Consider the following 23471-nt stretch of genomic DNA (forward strand, 5'->3'; position numbering starts at 1 on the left):
GCTTCTCTTGCTTTGCAATCATTCTGCTCATCTTTAGCTAATGTAGGTGGAGTGGTCTGACCAGCTATAGCAGTAGTATAGCCATTATTTGTAACTTCTAAGATGTCTTTACCAATGCAATTCAGATGTGTCTCCATCTTGATCTTCCATATCCCATAGTTGGTTCCATCAAGTTTAGCACTGTCCTTCCTAAAATAATTAGTAGTCATTGGATCTCCTCAAGCTATTAAACTTCTACAAAAGAGGACTAGGCTCTGATACCAATTGTTAGGTCCCAGAGACAACTGAGGGGGGGGGGGTTGAATTAGTTGTCTAATAAATTCAAACCAAAACAACTTAACCAACTTAATGCCTAATATCGGTAAACTAGTTAAGTATGTTGGTAGACAGTGTTAACAGTTAATTGCTATACCGGTAAAGATTAATGCATGAAACATAAACATAAAGTTATCCACAACACATAACACCAATATTTATACGTGGAAACCGTGTAAGGGGAAAAACCAAGGTGGGAAACCTTACCCACAATTAGATGATACAACTACAGATAGTAAGTGTACATAAATGGGGTCTGCACATGCAGAAAGGCCAATAGCCTAGAGCTCACTGCTCAATCACAAAATGGGAGTCACACTGACTACAACTAGATAGTTAAATCCAATAAGAATGTACTGCACAAAATAGCATCTTCATATGCTAGATTCAGTACTAGTGTAATGCTGATATGCTTCTACAAAAACCTAGCTTCACCTTCAAATGATGTCTTTGTGTATACCTCTACGTAATCTCGCATATACCTTCTCACAATTCTTTTTCGCATATCATATTCGATCTTACAAATAAGATCTTACATTTACACCATAACCTAAAACCAATTTTAGTAGTTTGGCTCTACAAGATATTACAATAAAGACTTTTTACAAATAATATAATATCTGATGCAATAACCAATTAAATATGTCAACTTAATGCATTTTAGAACAATAATAAATCATTTCCATAGCGTGTCATGCTGATTTGGAAAAGATAAGCCTGCCGGTGTAACCCTAAACCTATTTGCTGGTAAAAGCAAATATGCAAATATGAATATACCAATGATTAATTCTTTAAAAAAAAGTGTCCACACAATGTCTTCGACATTACCAAGTGTCTTCCATATCATTCCAAGTGTTGATGATCATTATATCTTTCCGGTGAACTATATACCAGTAAATGTGTAATAGTTACTTGCTTGTCGGTGAATGTTGCTGGATCTCCAAAGTGCTAGTGTTTTAGTAGGTGTTGACATCAATGACAAAACCATACCAAAATACCAACAATGTCAAACAACAGTCTATCCTTATAGGTTTCAATCTAGAATTCTACTAAAGCCTGCGCTTCCACAATAGCTTGCTGACCTTGGGTGAGCCATGAGACCTTGTAGGGGCAAGGGTGAGGTAGTCTACTCAACTTTAGCTTCTCCACCATTTCTAGGGACACAAAGTTTTCAATTGAACTGGAATCTATTATAACCTTGCATACCTTTCCACCCACTTTGTAAATGGTCTTGAATAGAGACTTTATTTATAGGGGCTCTTTGTTAGCCATCTTCATGGTAGTTACTTCTCTTCTGATCATCAAAGCTTCACCTCTTTCAGGGTAGCCATAACTATCATGGGTATTGACACTTTGGTATGTATTTGCACTTGCCACACTTTAGCAATCAACTTCTAGAACCAAGTTACTTCTCCTTTCCCCTATGGAAGTAGTAGGCTTGTTAGGACATTTGTTGGCCATGTGCCCTTCTTGATTGCAGTTATAACCTTGAGATCTTCCCCTAAATGGTGGTCTTCTTCCTCTGAAGTTACTTCTCTAATTGTATCCTCCATTGTTATTGGAACTACTCTCTCCTTTAGTGCCTTGTTGATTGGTTTCACCTTGGTTTCCAAAACCATTTCCCTTACCTCTGAAAAAACTTCTTCCACCCCTCTGTTGTCTTCCTCTTCCTTTATTGTTCTTCTCTTGTCTCCTTTTGATCTTCTCTTCCACCTTGATGACAAGTTGATGGCATTTACCAACTGTATCCGGGCTAAGGAGGTTTAGTTATTCTTGAATGTTGTACCTTAATCCATTTAGGTACTAAGCAACTTTTTCACTCTCTTCCTCCTTTGTCTTAGACTTCATACATAGCCTTTGGAACTCCTCAGTGTAAGATTTCACATCCATCTCCTTCTGCTTGAGATTTTGTCTCCTCTTATGATGTTGAATTTCATAATCCTTGGGTACATAGGACTCCTTTACTAAGGCAACCATCTTCTTCCAAGAAACAATCTTGGGTTTGTTGTCCTTCTATCTTTCCTCTTGGACAAAGTTCCACCAAGTTAGGGAGGCTCCCTTCAACTTGGACTTAGAAATATTCACCTTCTAGTGTCTTGGAATGTCTTCACATTCAAAGAAACTAGACAGGGAGTCTATCCAATCTACCACTACATCTGGTTCCATCTTCCTAGTGAAAGTTGGCAAATCAATCTTGTGCTCCATGGATTTGGGGGTATTAAGGAAGTGCCTCTGGTCAGGAGGAATCGCCTCTTCCTCCAGCATAGGGATCTCATCTTCATCCCCTTATTTACCACTACTAGTTCCTCCATCTTACTTCTGATCTACTCCACCCCTCAACCTCTCTAACTCCCTCTACATTGCCTTGCAAGTAGTGGCTTGCTCTCTCACAATCTTTGCCAATTCTATGTTGGTGATTGGTCCTCTAGGGACTTCTTCTTCTCCCTCTGCCATTTCTCAAATCTCTATCTCTTTACCAAAGCCATTACTAGCTTTGATACCACTTGATGCAGAACCCTAATTGTATCCTACCAAAAACTCCAAGATGTATGACACTAACACCTCAAGACTTCAATAGGATCCTATCAAGGCAAGGCTCTACAACATTAGTTCAACATCTCACAATCTCCAAGACTCATACTTACTCAAATTGGGTAATTTGCTCCATCATGCACCATGAAGCCTCCAAGGGATCCTGACCATTACCACGCCTATTTTGGGTTGGACATGACTCACATGGAGTAGATTAAACACTAGTTTTAAGGATTCAACATCATATCCTATAGCATCTTCACAATTAAGCCTATTTGCTAGTACCCCTTTGAAACGGGTAAAGGGACCTTAAGTTCAACCTTTCCCAAACACCCTAGCAAAAAAATCATAGATTAAAATACCCTTTTGGGTCTTATACAATTCCCCAAAAGGAAAGGTCAAGGTCTGACAAGAAAAGGTTTAAACCCGGTGAAGGTCAACTATCCTAAAGGGCTAATTAGGCCTCCATTTGTGAAGCAACTATATCCAAATGAATAAACCATACAATAAAAACCCCATGAGAATGTGGGGAACTATAGACCATCATGGATTCTAGGGTTACACACCTAGAATCATTGCCATTTGTCTTCTAGGGCAACTTTGTTGTTTAAGGACTAGGTAGCCACATAGAAATGTCTACCTAGGGTCTGATCAAACACACACCTCCCTTGCTCCTCCTACAAAATGCTTTTAGAATCTTAGAATAAATAGGAAAATATTACATTTCACTGAATCGTATGAGTTTCAAATAGATAAATTACAATTTATGGTCATGGAGAAGCAAAACCCTAGGTAAACCCTGATTTTTCAAGTACCTACAACAAAATTGGAATAACAAGAGCAATTCACACAGTCTAAACTTCAAACAAAAGCCAAATCAAAGGTAATTAACTACTCTGACAAAATCACATCATTGGGGATTTATCCCAATCCATACAATGTCCTACCTCATTGCAAAACCCCATAATTGCAAGAAAAACTCTAAATTTCATTAGTTTGCAGTCATCAAAACCTTCATACAGTCTAACCTTGGGAATTGGATCCTAAAGGTTTATATACCTCTCCACAATTGATCTCAACCAAAAACAAGAGGTTAGAGCCATTGTAAGAGCTCAAACAAACAAAAATTCAAAAATTGCATAAAAGTTGCTTATGACAACTTTTGACAAAGTTGTCAAAATGTCATTCCTCGCCTCCTAATGCCTTGGGTTAAGACTAACCCCTCCTAAGACACCCTAGAAGCACTAAAAATACTAGGATAACTATGTCCTACACACACTTGATCCCCTTTTGTCCAGAAGTCCTAATTGTCTTATCAAGATGCCAAAATAGGAGTTTGGCTCATAAGATGGGGTCTTTTATTACAAACACACAATGCATGACTGAAACACATGTAAAACATCCTAAGACATGTTTGATACCTTATCCTTCCTCCTCTGAGCCTAATTGATCAACTTGAAGGGTTGCTCCTGCACCACCCCCAATGTCAATTTTCCCAGAAATCCATCCTTCAATGCCTCTGCAAATACAACCCATTGCTCCTTTACTTGTTGTTTCGGTGTTACCAGCTATTGTTAGCCAATAAATTACTATCCCAAGTCCATCTCAAGAGTTGTAGGAGATTAAAAATAGTTTGCAGAAGATTGTGAATATACTTCACACCTTTGGTAATGAGTTCGTAAGAATTCAGAAGTAGCAATTCCAGAATAGACAACCTTATCAGCCTCAAAACTAAGGGTCAAGTCAGCCATATCAAGGTCAAGGTCAACCATATCAGGAAAATAGAAAGCAATATCAAGGCAATTATCAAGGTGCAAGATAGAATGTGAAACCAAGGCCTTTCCAACCTTATAATCTAGCTCCAATTAATGCAGTTAGGGACATTGTCCCTATTCAAAACAACCTTCGACAGATTATGAATGGTGATTTCCTTGCAACCAACCTCATAACCAAGACACATGCTTAAATGTGGTCATCTACCAAGCATTGATGGTGCAAAATGTCTTGGTTTTATAGTAACATGAACCTAGTGATGGATCTCAATAGCAACAAGAGCATCCTCCAAGTGATACTACTCTCCTAAATTGGTAGGGAGAGGAATTTTGTGGAGTGAATGGGGATGATTATCCAATTGTAGCTAATACAAGAGCTAATAAAAGAATTTTTAAGATTGAGCAATCAATAAATAAAGGAAAAGAAGTTGTAGAACCATCCACATCTCAAGTGACCTACACATTGCAAAGGAATACACAAGGTGCTACCAAGGAGCAACCTCGCTAGCAGACACTGTCATTGCAAAAATCGACCAAAAGGTAAATGTTGTTGCACTTTTCAACATTGTTGATAATATGAAGAAAATAAATGTGACCATTTCTATGTGGGATTCTCTATCCATTGCAATCTAAAAACACTTATTACAATTTGATGTATCTAATTTGGGTGTGTCTAGTGATGTTACAATTCATCCACTTAAGACTGTTCTTACAAATACACCTCAAGGCCACAGTAAACAGTAAGGTAAAGATGTCAAACCTCCCCCTTTTATGTGTCATTGATAATAGGGGATAAGCTAGTTCACAACTACATGGTAGATTCAAGGTCAAGCAGCTTTGTTATGCCCAAACAAATTGCTAATAGGTTGGGTTTAGAATATCAACCTCTTGAGAAGGGAGTGGTCCAACTTGATGGGTCAGCCATTAACACTGTAGGTGTCATTAAGGATTCAAGCCTTACACTTCATGCCTATCTAAGCTTCTCCATTCCTCAAGACATCTTTGTCATTGACCTACCACCCTATTTTGTATTGTTCTTGTCAAGGGATTTTACAGCTAAAATAGGAGGATATTTGTCACTAGATTGGTCCCACATTATTTTTAGGACCATATATGGGACCAAAGTGACCATAAAATTTGAATCCCTTGATAAGGATCACATTGAAACTTATGTACCTAGTGTTGTTAATGCAAATTGTGCTATTTTTGAGGATAGTGTGCACGTTGCAGCTCAAAAACTTCAAGCTGAAAGTGTGCCAGAAGTACTCAATGATTAGGTAGCAGAGAATGTTATTGATAATCCCAATGAGCACATTCAGGATGTTGGTTTGGGAAACTATGTGATTCATGAACCCGAAGGAGAAATGCCTAACCTTTAGAACAAGCCAAAAAATCCAATTGAACAATAGGATGGGTTATGGAAGATGTTTTTTGATGGTTCCAAAAGTAAAAATGGAGATAGTGGGGGTGAAATGTTGGTATCCCCACAAGGTGAGCATTATTTTTCATCTTTTCATTTTGCTTCATCTTGCGCTAACAACACTACTAAATACAAAGGTTTGATTCAATGTTTGGAGTGGGCAAGGAAAAGGAAAATTGGCTTCTTATAGGTATTTGGTGATAATGAATTAATTGTAAATCGGGTGAGAGGGTTACATGTCACTAGAAATGATGCATTTAAGTCCTACAAACACATAGTTTGGGACATGATTGAATAATTTGAAGCCTTCAATATTGTTTCCATTCCTAGGAAATATAATCAGCATGCAGATAGACTTGCTTCTATAGGTGCTCAATTTGATATTCCAGATCTAGTTACAAAAGAAAATGTATCTAAGTATGTAAAACTTGTAGTTAGACCTTTAATACCAGATAATGACACTAACTAGAAAGTGTTTGAAAGTGACGAGTAGATTCTGAGTTTTTTGTTTCAAGAGGATCAGTTTTTTGTCACTATCTAAGAGAAGCTTAAACAACAATATGATGATCAAATCATATAGTTGAAGACTAACAAGTTGCCCAAGGGCCTAGTCACCTTGGAATCTATCTTTAGTACTGATGATTAGTAGAAGAAAGGAAAAACTGGTATGCAATCAAGGAGGAACATTATGAAGAGAGAGAAATTTTTAAAGGTAAGCTCCTTAAAATTAGAAAAATCTGTTCACAAGAAGATAGGCAAGATTTTATTGCTCTTTGTCAAGTATTTTATGATGTATTTGCATGGGAGTACTTAGCTTTAAAGGTTTTTGATCCCCAAATTGCCCAACATACTATAGAATTGCAGCCAAATGCAAATCATGTTAGGCAGAAATAGAGGCCTTTAAACCACAAATTTGAGCATCTCATGATAAAAGAACTAACTAAATTGATTGAGGGTGTAGATAGGAAATGTGGAAATCATCAAAGCAACATAAACATTAGCCTAGTTCAATCACAAAAACTCAATTGCAATGATAACAATCGTAAAAACACTCAATAAAGACATGAAAACAAGACATCAATTCAAACGCAAACCATTGCAAACTTGAATGTCTCCTTCATGTGGCTCCATTGTCCTTCTTTCTCCTTCAAATAGCTTTGTTGTGGATCTCACCTACTAGTGCATAAGCATGATGTGAAAGCAAGTAGAGAAGACGATAGCGCAAGAATACTAGAAGCGTGATTGATTCGACTAGGGATCAGGGATCAGGGGTTTGATTGAAGAAATTCATCCAATTTATAGACAAATTGGAGAAAAGATCAGATTAGCATGAGGAGATTCGAATGGAAATTTCAAATCAAGAATGACAAATATGACAAATTATGACAAATTGACACTTTCTATGCAAGATTGATTGATTGTCAATTATGACAAATTACTATGTCAAAATTGATTGATTGTCAATTATGACAAATTATGATAAATTTGCTATGTCATTCCCATGAAATTAGGGAAAAAATAGGAGAAAATTGAAATTAGATGAATTAGAAATTAGGAAATTAGAAAATGAGGAAATTAGGAATTAAGTGAATTAATTAACAATTTTTCATTTATTAATTAATTCACAAAGAGGGAGGAATTAGTTAACCAATTAAATAAACATTTAATTATGACAAGAAGACTTAGGATAAATAAATAAATTATTTAACCTAGAGGGGGAAATGACAAACAAGGTTAAATGACTAAATCATGAAACCCTGGAAGATGAATTAGAAATGCAAGGATGACAATTAGGTCTTGACAAAAGATAATTGATGCCGATTCAATCATGATTTTGATTGACAAAGGAACAATGCTGATAAATGATTTGATTGAGATTGGTTGACAAAAATCAATGACAAATTGACCAAATTGACATGATTGAAAAGGACACGGATCGATGACGAATTGATTGCAATATGACAAGATTGACAAGGACAAAGATTGACCAAAATCATGACTGAAGATTGCTATCGACAAGACCTAATTCGAAAGCGATAAAAATGAGGAATGCAGAAGAAGGACTCGATGCTCGAAAATGATAAAGACCAAGTGCGCAACATAAAAGAAATGTTAATGCGAAGCAAAAACCCTAAAATAAGGCAATGCACCAATGTTAAAGTATTACTCCGCAAGCGTTGACCATTTTTAGATGTCTACATTTTGCCCCTCTTTGAGACAATGCAAGTTTAAGTGTTGTTTCAAAGAACAATAATGAAAATGCCCCAGACAATAACAATGACATATGCATGCCCCCTCGAGGAATTGGCTGGAAAAATCCAGAAAAGAGGTCAAGTGATCGATAAGAATGACAGAAGATGATGGGTTCAAACAGATTGCCAAGACTGACAGAAGAAATGTTAGTAAGAAGAAATTAGAGAGAGGATAGTTAGAGATGAAGAAAAACTTGCTTTCACGAATGCACATAAGTAGGTGAGAACCTTTATTTAATGTAGCAAAGCGAATGCAGAGCATCATGGCATTGAAGGCTAGAGCTAAAATGCAACCACTTTTGCAAAAGACAGACACATCGCACACAAGGAATGAGTGAAGCATCCTAGGCTGCATACATCAAGGGTTGAGGTATGTGCGGCGTTCACAAAGTGAACGTACTTATCATAGACACCCAATGATATAGTTGCCCTAGTTTGTGACAAACATTCCACAAACAACAAACACAACAAAAAAAAGGAAAGGGACCATGGACCATCCCGGTCACTCTAAATCACTCAGTGACATCATCGAGCAACATAGGAACATGATCAAAGCCAAAGATAAATTAGTAAAAAGATAAGATGCACAAATTCAACCAAGTTAAACAAACAATCTGATTGTCATTGTCAAAAGTGAAAAACAAGAATGATCATGTTGTCTGGTTCTAGAGAATGCAGTACCCCATCTAAGACAGGACACAGTCTGGTTTCAAGTATACCACACCCTATATAAGACCCATGATAGTAGTGACAAGGACAAATGATATTAATGTTGATCAATATGACAATTTTGATCAATTTGAATGTTTGGTTTGATTGAAAAGTTCATCTGATAACGCATGATCTCATTAAAGCACAATGTTTGATTAATTGTCGTTGGATGTATGCTCAGCGATCTGTCTATGCACAAAGGGATCATTTATTGCAAAATGCGTGTTTTTAGATTTTAATGTTTTGAAATTTTTTTGTTTGTTTTTTCAAGACTTTATTTGATGTTTAGGGATTTATTTCAGGACAGTTTTTGATTTTTAGGGATTATTTCAGGACATTATTTTTTTGATTTTTTTGGATTATTTCAGGACATTTTTCAATTTTTATGATTATTTCAGGACATTTTTCAATTTTTTTGGATTATTTCAGGACATTTTTCAATTTTTTTGGATTATTTCAAGACATTATTTTATTTTTTGTTTGGATTTTTTGCCAGGACATTATTTGATTTTTTATGATTTTTTCAGGACATTTTTCAATTTTTTTTAATTTTGCCCCCTGTGTCTAGCAAGGTAAGGAATATGACAGGTGAATAAATAGGCTTTCTGAAATAATGGTGGATAGAGGGAAGACAAAGGCCTTTTATTATGGAGACAATATGGATGCAATTTTCAAGGGCTATTGCGTGACGGGACAAGAGACTGGATATGACAATTCAAAGCAGTGACATGGCATGAGGGACATGTCAAGAGGTTTTTGAAACCATGTTTAAATTTTGTGTCCTTATGTCAGATCAAGATCAAGGGATAGAAAGAGTGTATGGATAGTGATAAGATATGGATAGGATAAGCAAGACCAAGAATGGATAAGGGACATGGACTGAAGGTCGGGATTGGCGAAGGGATAGTGACAGAAAGTTGCAATAAGCTAGGGAATATGGATGAAAGGTTATAATAAGCAAATGGATAAATGACCAAAAGCTATGATGGACTAAAAGCTGCAAACAATATGCATGATGCTCATGAAGATCCTCAGCCTTGTCAAGATCAAAGGTGGAAAAAGGGGATATGGACATGAGGGACAATAGGATATGAAGGGTAATGACAGGGGTTTGATAGGATAATGAAACAATGAAGGACAAAATAATATGATAGGGTAAAACCTGCCCCCAAGTGTGGTGTGCAAGAAGTTCATAAATTATGCATGATGCCTGTTTGCCAGGTTCTCATCACGGTACTTGCCCAAGGCGCCTGTTTGCCAGGTTTTCACCAGTGGACGGATTATTTTTGCTTTACTTTTTTCTTTTGTCTTTTTTTTTTCACTTTTCTTTTTTTTTTGTATTTTAACTTTTTCAATAGAAGATGGACACATGATAGGGGATGGAAGAAGGACTCAAACATCTCTTTGTTTGGATAGTAGCCTTGAAAAAAATGGACCATGAACTTTAAAAGTATGCTCAAAGACGTTGGTAGGATAAGGACATGGAAAAAGAGATGAAACTAAGGCAAGGATTTATGCAAAGGATTGGATCAAAGGGATCGAAGGATGGAAAATATGCATTGGATAATAGATAGGGTATTGGAAGAATTGTGATTTAGTGGATAGAAATGTTGGCAAGATCGACATTGGCACACACCTTGAGGGGTGATGGACTGATGGAGGAAAGATGTATTTTGGATATTGAGATTTTGAGGAAGGAATAGCTAGGGATTTGTGGACATAAGGACCCAAAACGGATGAAGAATGTGATGGAGGAATAGATTTGAGAGGTTTGGATGGAGGAATAGCAATTTTGGATGCCAAGTTGGATGTTTCTTTAGGCTTTTGTGCTGCAAGGAGCCGCTTAGGGATCCATATGGTTTTTGATTTTTCATGCTTTTGTGGTTCCTTGGAGTGCATTGCTTGCACAAGGGATTTAGGAACCCATATATATTTTGACTTTGCTTTATTTTGCTCAGTGGGCCTCTGTGGCCTTTTGGATATATTTTTTTCTTTATAGATCATATTGTTCTTTGTTTTGACATGTTGATTATATTGGACATGTTGATCCTTGAATACATGTGGATTACTAGACTTATGACTTTTACAATTGGCATCCAAATTGCTTGGAGGGGGAAAGGAATGCATGGATGGATATGAATAAAATGGAGTTCTTTTGGATGGATGAAATTTACTCAAGGATGTGTGCCTTTGCTATCCTTGCATAGAGGATGAAGGGATATAAGGACCTAAGATGGATGGAAGGTATGATGGGGAAGGTGTATGTTTTGATTTTGATGGAGGGATACCAATGTCTTGAGAGCGAGTTGTGTAGACATGACCCTTAAGATATTCTTTAACATGAAGGGATTCTTGCTTATGGAGATCTACTCCTTTGCCTTTATGAATATCTTGATTTGTAGGATACTCTTTTCTTTGGGAAGAAGATGCGAGTCCATTATGAGGTGGATATGATATGAGAGAAATAATGAGATCTTGAAGTGGATCGGATTGCACCAAAGTGGAAGAACCCATTATGCATGTCGAGAGTTCATGAACATCTTGCACTGACATGTTAGAATCATGAGGGGGATTAGGATCATGAGGGCGATTAGGATCATGTAGTGGACATGGTTCAATGATAGGCTCTTCAAGAGATGGAATGGGAGAAATAATGGGATCATCAAAAGGAATGAGATCTTGGAGTGTATATGGAGCATTAAGACAAGGAGATGGAGGAACAAAAGGATCTTGTGGAGGATTTAAAGGAATAATTTGATCTTGACAAGGAGGAAGATCATTGGAATCCTCTTTAAAGTTTCTTTTCTCTTGAATTTTAATGGGTCATCAGAAAGGATGGAAGGGATATCTGGAATGTCAATGGGATTTGAAAGGACATTTTGTTCATGAAATGGAAGGGGGTCATTTGGGATTGGATGGACTGGGATATCTTGATCTTTCTTAGGGAAGGGAGTGTCAATAGGGCTTTGGATAGGATGGACAAGAATAGGGGAATCATCATGAGTGTCTGGGAACATGGGGTCCTGGTCAACAATTGGATGGGATGATAAGGTTTCAAGATCTTGATCTTGATCTGTTTTAAGACACGTTTCTTCATGCTCTAGATTATCCTCTTGACATGGGGTTGGACTTTGAATATGTATGGAGGATTCTGACAAGGAATTAATGTTTTGACATGAAGGAAATGCACTTTGAACATTTGTGATGGATTCTGGCAAGGAATCAATGATTGAACATGAGGAAGAGGGACTTCGAATGGGGTCCTCTAAAACAGGTAATGGCAATAAAGTGCATGGTTGCCTTGGGTCTTGTATTTTTGAAACATGACAAGGATGTGCATCATGAATTGGATTATCTTGGCAATCAATTATGGATAGCCCTTGGGTAATTGCATCCTTGGGTGTATTGTTTGATGAGGACAATATGGAAGGTTCCTGTGAAACTTCTAAAGGTGTAGGGATAGATGCCACTAGAGAGTCAATTTGTTTGTGGGGGGATGAGGCATTGCTAGACATAAGTGTATTATCTTGATCTTCTTAAAAGAACTCACTTGGTAGGTTCCTTAAGAGCATTGCAATAAAGCCACCTTTCTTTCGAGGTTTTGACATGGTTGTATCTGGAATTTGAACTTGTTTGGCAAGAATTTGGTTCTGATCTGATGTCATGTTTTGATGTTGAACTAGATGTTGATCAAATTGGTTTGACATGTTCAAAATTTGGCTTGGTACATGTTGCAAGCTTTGTTTTTGAATGTTTGGTTGTGGTTGTTGACATTGATATGTTGATTGAACTTGTTGATATTCCCCCATTGGTTGAACTATTTGTTGACATTGTATAGTTGGTTGGACATATTGTTCAAATTGGACCATTGGTTGTGTTGGTTGTATTTGTTGGACCATTGATTGTGATGGTTGAAATTTTGATTGATAGTAAACACCTTCTTGTTCTTGTTGTGGAGGCACATAATGTTGAAATTGATGTTGTCTCTTTTCTTGAAATTGTTTCATCATCTCTATTTGGGAGAGGAGAGCTGGTATGTCTGATCGTTCAAGAAGAGATCTTACATCAATTGGCTCAATCTTTGGATTTCGACCTGGAAATTTTTGAAACATTTTGGACATTTGTGATCTATTCTTCTCAATGTTTTTCACTTTTTGTTCCAATATCTCCTCTTCTTGAGCTAGTTTCTCCTCTAGTTTTTGTATTTGGAGACTTGTTTCATCATAAAAAGTTTGATCGATATTGCCTTGTTGTTGGGTTGGATATAATTGTGATTGCATTTTCGGTTGATATGTCAAACTTTGTTGCTTCATTGGTGCTTGGAACCTTGTTTCAATAGACATGTCACTATGCAAATGCAACTTTTAAAGGATGATGTATGATATGCAAACTAAATCGATGAAAATGCAATCTATGGCAAGAATGCAACCTATGTTTTTGGTTGTTTTTCAAGATTTTGACAAACTTTTTGGAATGCAAATCTAAAAAAGAGACCCTTAGGAAATTGAAGTGATGTCTAGACCTCAAAGGACAAAAGGACCAAGTGACAAAAGGACAAAATGACAATGTCTCCCCTATATGCTTGGATACTAAGCTAGGTTTGACGAAATGACATTGATGACAAAAGACAAAAGTTTGATAAGGTCTAGACTTCTTAACAATGACTTAGGGTTTATTCAAAGATTTGGATTACTCAAGTATGACAAAACCTAGTTTTGACACTATATGCTAAGGGACAATTACTATGCAAGTGACCCTAATATGATATGATAATGACCTAAGCTTAATGAAGAAACCTAGGGTATGCAAATGCAAATGTATGACAATGTCAACCTAAGTTTGAATTATGAAATGGTATTACTCTAATGCAAGAGGACACATGCAAAATGGATGACCCTTATTGATATGCAAAGGGGTATGACCTAGGTGAAACTTAACCTTGGTAGTTGACAATGACTTTGCAAAATGCAAACCTAGGTTGAACCTAAATCCAAGTGACATGAATGTTGAGACAAGATTTTGAAAAATGTTTGACAACCATGTTTGAAGGTGTTTTGAACTTTGTTGGATGAAATACTCTTGGGTTTAACCTTGTTTTGAATCAATTTGCCTTGTTTTTGAAATGAGACACAACTCAACTTTTGACAAGCAAAGAAGATAAGATATTTCAACTTAGACTCAGGACAATCATGCTCATTCACACATTTCTTATGGTAGGCAAGGACATTAGGTACTTGAGAGGTAGACTCATTATGGGATTCAAGGAGAATACATAGATTCTTGACCCCATGGGCTCCCCTCCATGGCACTCACTTCTCAAGGTAGCCAAGCATCAGTCCCCATGGAAATCTCTCCATGGCGAACTTAGTATCTCTTCCAAGTATCTGAACTCCTCCTTCTCAAGCAACTAGAAGGATTTTGGCCTCTAAATACAAGGTGTTTAATAAGGATTTATGTTAAGCGCTACTCCTTGGTGTCACGCAAGCATGATTGAGACATAGGCCCACCAAGATACCAAACAAATGTAGTCGCGCAAGCACAATTTAGACCACGAGGCCCTACTTAGATGCTGATATGAGAAAGAGTCCAAGGGTCATCACTTCCCAAGTAACTACAATTCCCACGTAACCCTTCCTTCAAAGCTTTCACCCATCAGGTATTTATTTATAGTGAGTTAGAATGCCAAGGTATTCTAGCTGTACTCACTTTGGGTCGTTCCCTTCTCACGATTATCACTTGCTTGCAAAAGAAAGCAAATGGTTGGGAAGGCAGGCCCTCTAAAGGTAACAAACAATCTGAGCCCTGAGAATGGTATCGAAGATCTGGATTTCTGATCACCCTAAGAAGGATGAGAGCATACTCTCCTACTCCAATGTCAAACTCAACAATCAAAGAAAACACACGTTCATTCCATCCTATTTAGCAATCATACTAGGTGCCTAATTATGAATTACAAACACAAAGTTTAGTTGGAGTACAAGGCAACCTGCAAAATCATCAAGTTAAAAGTTTGATTTGTTTGATCTTTGACTAGCGAACCTGCATAAAATTCATTAGTAGTTTCATCTTTGTCTTTGCCATGCATAATGCCAAGGTGTTGCACAAAGAATCAGTACCAAAAGACCAAAAAGAATAAACAAAAAACAAAACAAAACAATTTGCAAGTAAAAACAGTGCCTTTTACCTCTGTTTTTGGCCTTACACAGGCGCAAAATGTCTTACACAGGCACAAATTGCAGTGACATAGGCACAAAATGCAGTAACACAGACACATAAGTCCTTGACATAGGTGCAAAAGTCCTTGACACAGGCATAGAATGCTTGACATAGGCGCAGATTGCTCTTACACAGGTGCAGAAGTTCTCAGAAAGCCCTGCATTACCCTGTTTCTAGGATTTTTCACCTGCAAATCAACTCAAAAGCACTCAAAAGCATGGTTAGGGGGTTAGTTCAGGTCAGGTTCACCAATTAATGTAGATAGGAAATGTGGAAATCATTAAAGCAACATAAACATTAGCCTAGTTCAATCACAAAAACTCAATTGCAATGATAACAATCCTACAAACACTCAATAAAGACATGAAAACAAGACATCAATTCAAACGCAAACCATTGCAAACTTGAATGTCTCCTTCATGTGGCTCCATTATCCTTCTTTCTCCTTCAAATAGCTTTGTTGTGGATCTCACCTACTAGTGCATAAGCATGATGTGAAAGCAAGTAGACAAGACGATAGCGCAAGAATACTAGAAGCGTGATTGATTCGACTAGGGATCAGGGATCAGGGGTTTGATTGAAGAAATTCATCCAATTTATAGACAAATTGGAGAAAAGATCAGATTAGCATGAAGAGATTCGAATGGAAATTTCAAATCAAGAATGAAAAATATGACAAATTGACACTTTCTATGCAAGATTGATTGATTGTCAATTATGACAAATTACTATGTCAAAATTGATTGATTGTCAATTATGACAAATTATGACAAATTTACTATGTCATTCCCATGAAATTAGGGGAAAAATAGGAGAAAATTGAAATTAGATGAATTAGAAATTAGGAAATTAGAAAATGAGGAAATTAGGAATTAAGTGAATTAATTAACAATTTTTCATTTATTAATTAATTCACAAAGAGGGAGGAATTAGTTAACCAATTAAATAAACATTTAATTGTGACAAGAAGACTTAGGATAAATAAATAAATTATTTAACCTAGAGGGGGAAATGACAAACAAGGTTAAATGACTAAATCATGAAACCCTGGAAGATGAATTAGAAATGCAAGGATGACAATTAGGTCTTGACAAAAGATAATTGATGTCGATTCAATCATGATTTTGATTAACAAAGGACCAATGCTGATAAATGTTTTGATTGAGATTGGTTGACAAAAATCAATGACAAATTGACCAAATTGACATGATTGAAAAGGACAAGGATCGATGATGAATCGATCGCAATATGACAAGATTGACAAGGACAAAGATCGACCAAAATCATGACTGAAGATTGCTATCGACAAGACCTAATTCAAAAGAGATAAAAATGAGGAATGTAGAAGAAGGACTCTATGCTCGCAAATGATAAAGACCAAGTGTGCAACATAGAAGAAATGTTAATGCGATGCAAAAACCCTAAAATAAGGCAATGCACCAATGTTAAAGTAGGACTCCGCAAGCGTTGACCATTTTTAGATGTCTACAGAGGGAAATATCATTTTCCCAATCAAGCACATATTCTGGGTCTCTAACCTTGTACCAATTAGAAATAAAAATAGAGAGAATAGACTTTGTGTAGACTTTAGGGACCTTAATAGAGCTTCATTGAAAGATCATTACCCACTATCCTCAATGGAACAAATTGTGCAAGTAGTGGCTAGTTCAGAAAGATTCTCCCTTCTTAATGGTTATTTAGGCTATAACTAGGTCTTAGTTAAAGAGGAAGATTAGTATAAGATTGCTTTCACCACAAAGTGGGGCACTATGGCATATAAAAGGATGCCTTTTAGCCTATCTAATGTTGGTGTCATATTTCAAAGGGCCATGGATATGGCATTTCAAGGTCTGATTTACAAATTAGTACTCATTTATCTTGATGATATAACTATATTCTCTAAGAATGTAGATGATCATTTGTCACATCTAAAACAAGTATTTGAGAGATGTAGGGAGTTTGGTATATCCCTTAATCCCAAAAAGAGTATTTTTGTTGTCTATGAAGATAAGTTTCTTGGACACGTAGTATCAAAATAGGGGATTACCATTGACTCAGAGAGAGTCAAAGTTATTTTAGAGTTGCCTTTTCCCAGTCACAAAAAAGGGCTGCAAATTTTTCTTGGCAAAATTAATTTTCTGAGAAGGTTTATTCCAAATATTGCAAATCTATTAAAACCACTAACTACCATGCTTAAGAAAAATGCAGTTTTTAGTTAGACTAGGGAAGCTAAGTACAACTTTGAAACTATTAAGGAGGCCTTGTCAACAACTCCTACTTTGGTAAATCCAAATTTCTTGAAATATTTCATTATGTATTCTCTTGGTAGCATAGGCTCTATTTCTACAATGTTAGTTCAGGAAAATAATGATGGATTTGAACAACCCATTGCCTTTTTCAGTCAATGTTTAAAGGAATATAAACAAAGGTATAACTTTATAGAGAAGCATGTTCTTGCAGATATTAGGAGCCTAAAAAAGTTTAAGCCTCTGATTTCTAACAACAAGATACATTTAATGGTTTCTCACACCAGTGTGAAAGAATTTTTGCTAAGCAGGGACTTGAATGAGAAAATAGTGGGGTGGATTACAAAATTCATGGAGTATGGTATTGATATCAAGATAACCAAGCTTGTAAGGAGTAACGGGTTGTGTGAACAACTAGATACAAGGTCTGAGATAGAGACAGAGACTATTTCGGTAACTAATGATGAGCTTTAGAATATTGCACCTACCTTGGGTGTAAGTTGGGTACAAGACATGACCCATTTTTTCCAAACTGTTGAGTGTCCACTAGGTACAGATAGGGCTAAGAGGACATATTTTAGATTGCACTCTATTCCCTCTGTGTTGGTTGTGTGTGTGAAAAGTGGACCTGTATTTGTATCTGGAATACACAACACTCCAATTAAGTCATTAGATGCATGGTTAGTAAATCAATAATCAATGAATAATAAACCATTACAAAGTGACCTATTACCTTCTAGTAGATGCGAGTTTAGATTTCTCTCATATTGCTAATCTATCCAGTGACTAGACAACAACTAAACGAAGGATTTTTATCTATATGAGCATGAATATGAGCTAAATGGATGCAAGATTTAAGCTAGATATGCAAAATTAATCTAACATGATTTAAGCAATATATGAATATTTAAGCTAACTGATTTAAGCAATATGAAATAACTAATATGCAATATCTCAATGCAAATTCTCAATGAACCTAGAGCAAAAACAACATAATAACAATATATTGTCCAGGATTTTTGAATGAGAGATGAGAGCCTAAATTTATAGAAAATTCAGAAAGAAAGCCAAAGGCTAAGATCGAATGATGATGAGAAGTCAAGATTTTCTAAGAAGAAGCACAATCCAGGTGAATTGATGTGATTGGATTCTTTTCTCCGTTTTAAAGGAAATTGAACTAAAATAAAGATAAAATCAGAAAAAAAACTGATTTATTCTCTATTTCATTCAATTTTAATATTTAATTATTTTAATTGCTTTCTTTGAGATTATTTATCAATTTTTAATTTGTTTTTCAATATTATCTCCAATTGATTTCTTTTCTCAATTTTTAAGTCTTTTTTTTTGTCAATTAATTCCTTTTTTGATTTGTTTCCTTTTTTGAAGATTTATGGCAATTTTTATTTATTTTTCAAATTAATTCATCTTTTTGATGATTTAATGGAAAATTGATTTATTTAATTAAATATGCTAGGATATTCAATAAAATAAATAGGATAATTGTTTAAAAATGATTTACTTGGAATGATCAATTAATTAAATAAATATTTAATTAATATTGAGTGATTAATTTTCCATGTGACATTGATGATTTTAGAAATTAATTGTGTGCACAAGATTTATTTTAATTGCCTTTGGTTAGGACCTTGGTGATAGAATTGAGATTAGGGGCTCTTGGTTTAGATGACCATTTTTAGGGTATTACATTTGCCCCTCTTTGAATTAATGTGCGAGTAGCGCATTGGTTCAAAGAAAATTTGATGTCTAGGAGATACCAGTTTTGAACTTAATTGATCATGAACTAGATGAAGAGTGATGTATTCAGCTTGTTTTGAAGCGATGAAACTGAACAAAGTTTATTAAAGTGAAACTGATCCTGAACTTGATTGAACTAGGACTAATAGAGAGCAAAGATACCAAACTTGAACTTGATTGATCAAGAAGTGGATCTTACTGATCTAGAACTTGATTGATCTAGACACAGTGAGCAAAGAGAAAAATCGATCTTGAACTTGATTGATCAAGATACAATGAGTGAAGCTAAACTGTCCATCTTGATTTGATGCGATGAAACTGAACACCTCCTTAGATTGAGTGTGATCAAAGATACTCTTTAAACCCTTGATTGAGTTTAAACGAATAATCAGGTTGATGAAAAGCAATGAAACTGATTAATGTTAAGAGACTGATTTAGTCAAAGACAATATCAGCTTGATATGAAGTGATAAAACTGATATGCCCCTAGCAATTGATTCAATTCAGATGGTTGAGAAATCTCAACTTGATATAAAGCGATGAAGTTGAGATGCCCCTAGTGATGAGGTCTTGTTTGATGTTTAGAAAAGATTAGCTGCTCGACTTGCAACGAAGATTTTTTGAAAGAAATTCTTGATTTTGAGGTCATGAGTATGCCCCCTCGGGAGCGAAATCGAAAGATAGCGAGGGTTGCACAGTGATTGTAGGCAATTTTATTTTTGTAGTGATGATAAGTTATTTGAGAACAAAGATTAATGTTGAATATTTAAATCAAAGTTAATGTGAGAATTCAATTGATATTTAGTGTTGATTAATGAGAAATTGAGTGCAAATTGAAGAAGAGAATGAGCAGTTGATGAAAGCACTAAGTGGTCAATGTCATGAAATTTTGATGAGAGAATTGAATTCAAATTTTGATTTTGATCCCAAAAAATGGACTCAGGACAGTCGATTTATGAGCTCCTGATTTGATTTCATCATACTTGTGTTGATTGATTATGAGATGTTGTTCTATATGCTTTATTCTATATGTATGCATATCTTTTCAGTATCGATGAATGAATGCAAATGGAATATGGATGTTTATTTTTTTTCTTTTTATGCAAATAAATGATGATGCAAATGAGAATGAGCAACTAGTAATGCAAATGTTTATTTTTCTTCATGCAATAATATGAATGCAAATATGTATAAAATGAAATGTATGGATCTATGTAAGATGCTCATATATGCAGCTAACATCTCAATACACAAGTACTCGATCAGAGAAATGATGATGAAAAAGAGACCACTTAGCTGAGAAATGATGATGCTTCCAACTTCTCATTCTGAAGATAAAGAAATCAGTCTTACCATACTGAAATCACTCTAAATTCATGAGATGCAGAATGAAATGCAAGATGAGATGAAAAATGAGATGCAACCAAAATGTAGTCATTGGATTTGAAAAGCTTAATTTTCATCATTGAGCATTTTACAAACATAACAGGAAGATTAGAGTTCCTTTCTTTTCATGTGCAATATTAATTATCTTGTCCACAATGACCCTTTTTTCGTTCATATCCTTGGACAGATTTCGCAGGGACCTAGATTGCATGATAAATAAATTCCCTCAAAATAGACAAAGAAATGATGGGAACCTCCCTGTAGCATACAAATAAGTGAATTCAAGGTATGTGTGGTGAGTTCACCTTAATGTGAAGGCACTTATCATAGACACCCAATTGATTAGATGTTTTTAGATCATCAGAATCATTCCTACAAGAAGAAAATAAAGAAAATATTATGCCCCCAATCCTTGCTCCTCTTATTCAAGATAGACTTCCTTGAGTTACTCAGAGGGATAATAATTGAAAACCAATATAAAAGACAATACACAAAGAAAATTCCATGCATATCTCAAACAGTTTAGTGATTGTTTTTAGTTTTGTTTTGCTTGTGTACTCAGTGATAAAACTCTTCAATAGTCAGGAGACAGGTGACTGACTCAGAGTGAATGACCAGGTATCACTGACATAAAGATGACTTGGTTGATACTTCTTAGGACATGTAAATTGATCAGTTGATTACCCTAAGACTAGGAAATTGATCAGTTTCAAGCCATGAGGGTTCCAACAAACCAGGATGTCACAAAAGTGACTGTAATATATGTACAAGCTAAAGCAAAGATGCATCATGTCAGTACAAGAGATAAGACTAACCTTGACAAAATCTAGCAGCCATACTGATCTATGTCATTGTTTTGATTTGTGTGATCATTGATAGGAATGTTTGGTTTCAAATAGTACGTATCCCGTATAAGACCAATCTGTCTGGTTTCTAGTGTACCCTTCCTTGTATAAGACATGTTGATGTTTGATAGAGTTTGATAGATTGATTAACAAGACATGAGATAAGTTTGATTGCAGACTTTGAGAGGTTGTCTATGGTTGATTTAGTTTGAAGGATAGTCTGTACTTTCTTGCTTCGATTTTTCAGTTTTTTTATTTTTTATTTTGAGTTTTTTATTTTTATTTTTAGGATTTTGTTCAAGACATTTTATGATTTTTAGGATTTTCTTTAGAATATTTTATGATTTTTAGGAGTTTGTTCAGGACATTTTATGATTTTTAGGAGTTTGTTTAGGACATTTTATGATTTGTAGGATTTTCTTGGGACATTTTATGATTTTTAGAATTTTTTCAAGACATTTAATGATTTGTTATGATTTTTTGAATGTTTGCCCTAGGTGTCTAGCAAGGTAAAAGGGATTTGGAGTACATGAATGGATAAGTGAATGATGGTGGACGCTTTCAATGACTATATCACAACATTAATCCAAGCACAATGTCCTAATATAGCAATGTAAAGCAAGAATTTTAGCGATGTAAAGCAACGATTTTAGCAATGTAAAGCAAGGATATAGCATAGTGAAGAAAGGATATAGAATAACGAAGCCATATGGCCCAAAGAAGTGGCCATGTCAAGAGGTTTGTGGAAAGCATGTTTTTACATTTTGTCCATAGTGTTGATCAAGATCAAGAAATAGATCTGGATAGGGGACAAATAGGATAATCAAGATCAAAGGTGGTAATGAAGGATGTAAGTGAGCAATGGATAGGAGCTAAAGGGTATGGATCAAGTGTAATAAATAGGACACATGCAAAACCTGTAAAGATCCTTAACCTTCTCAAGATCAAAGGTGGAAAAGGGATATGAATGTAGATAGAGCGAATGAGGGATAATGGATGATGAAGGTTAATAGAGGAAGAAGGATAATAGATGGATGTACATGGATGGAACTTGCCCCCAGTGTAAAGTGAAAAAGGATAATGGATTACAGATGATACTTGTTTGCTAGGTTTTCATCATGGTACTTGCCCAAGGTGCCACAAGAAGTGGTTTTCACTCGTGAATGAAATTATTTCTCTTTACTTTTTTTTCTTCTTTTTTTTTTTGGAAGATAATGGAGGCATGATAGGGGATGGAAGAAGGACCCCATCGTCTCGCTACTTTGGATGGTACCCTTAGAATATGAGTTGCAATAGAACATGGCTATGAAGGTATTCTCAAAGATGTTGGCAAGATAATGAAATGAAACTAGGGCAAGGATTTATGCAAAGGATTGGATAAGAGGGATGGAAGGGTGAAAAAGAGGTGTTGGATAATGGATGGGATGTTGGAAAGATCAACATTGGCACACATATTAAGGGATGGTGGACATATAGAAGAGAAGTGAATCTCAGATTTTGAGATTTGGATGGAGGAAAGGTTACATATTTTGTGGCATAAGAACCCAAAATGGATGAAGGAGGTGATGGAGGAATAGACTCGAAAGGTTTGGATGGAATAATGACAATTTTGGATGCCAATTTTGATTGTTCTTTAGAATTTTGTGCTTTAAGCATCCGCTTAGGGATCCACATAGTTTTTGATTTTTCATGCTCTTGTAGTTCCTTAGAGCGCATTTCTTCTACAAGCTCCTTAGGAACCCATATAACTTTTGACTTTGCTTCTTTCTTTGTGGGCCTTTGTGGAATTTTGTATTTGACATGTTGATTAGATGGGACATGTTGATCCTTGAATACATGTGGATTACTTGACTTATGACTTTTATGCCTGACATCCAAATTGCTTGGAGAAGGAAAAGAATGTATGAATGGATAGGGATGATATGGAGCTATTTTAGATGGATGGAAGGTACTCAAAGACATGTGCCTTTTTTGATCCTTCATAAGGGATGGAGGGATATAGGGACCTAGAATGGATGGAA

Source organism: Cryptomeria japonica, chromosome 5 (genome assembly GCF_030272615.1).
Source record: "Cryptomeria japonica chromosome 5, Sugi_1.0, whole genome shotgun sequence".
Lineage (NCBI taxonomy): Eukaryota > Viridiplantae > Streptophyta > Pinopsida > Cupressales > Cupressaceae > Cryptomeria > Cryptomeria japonica.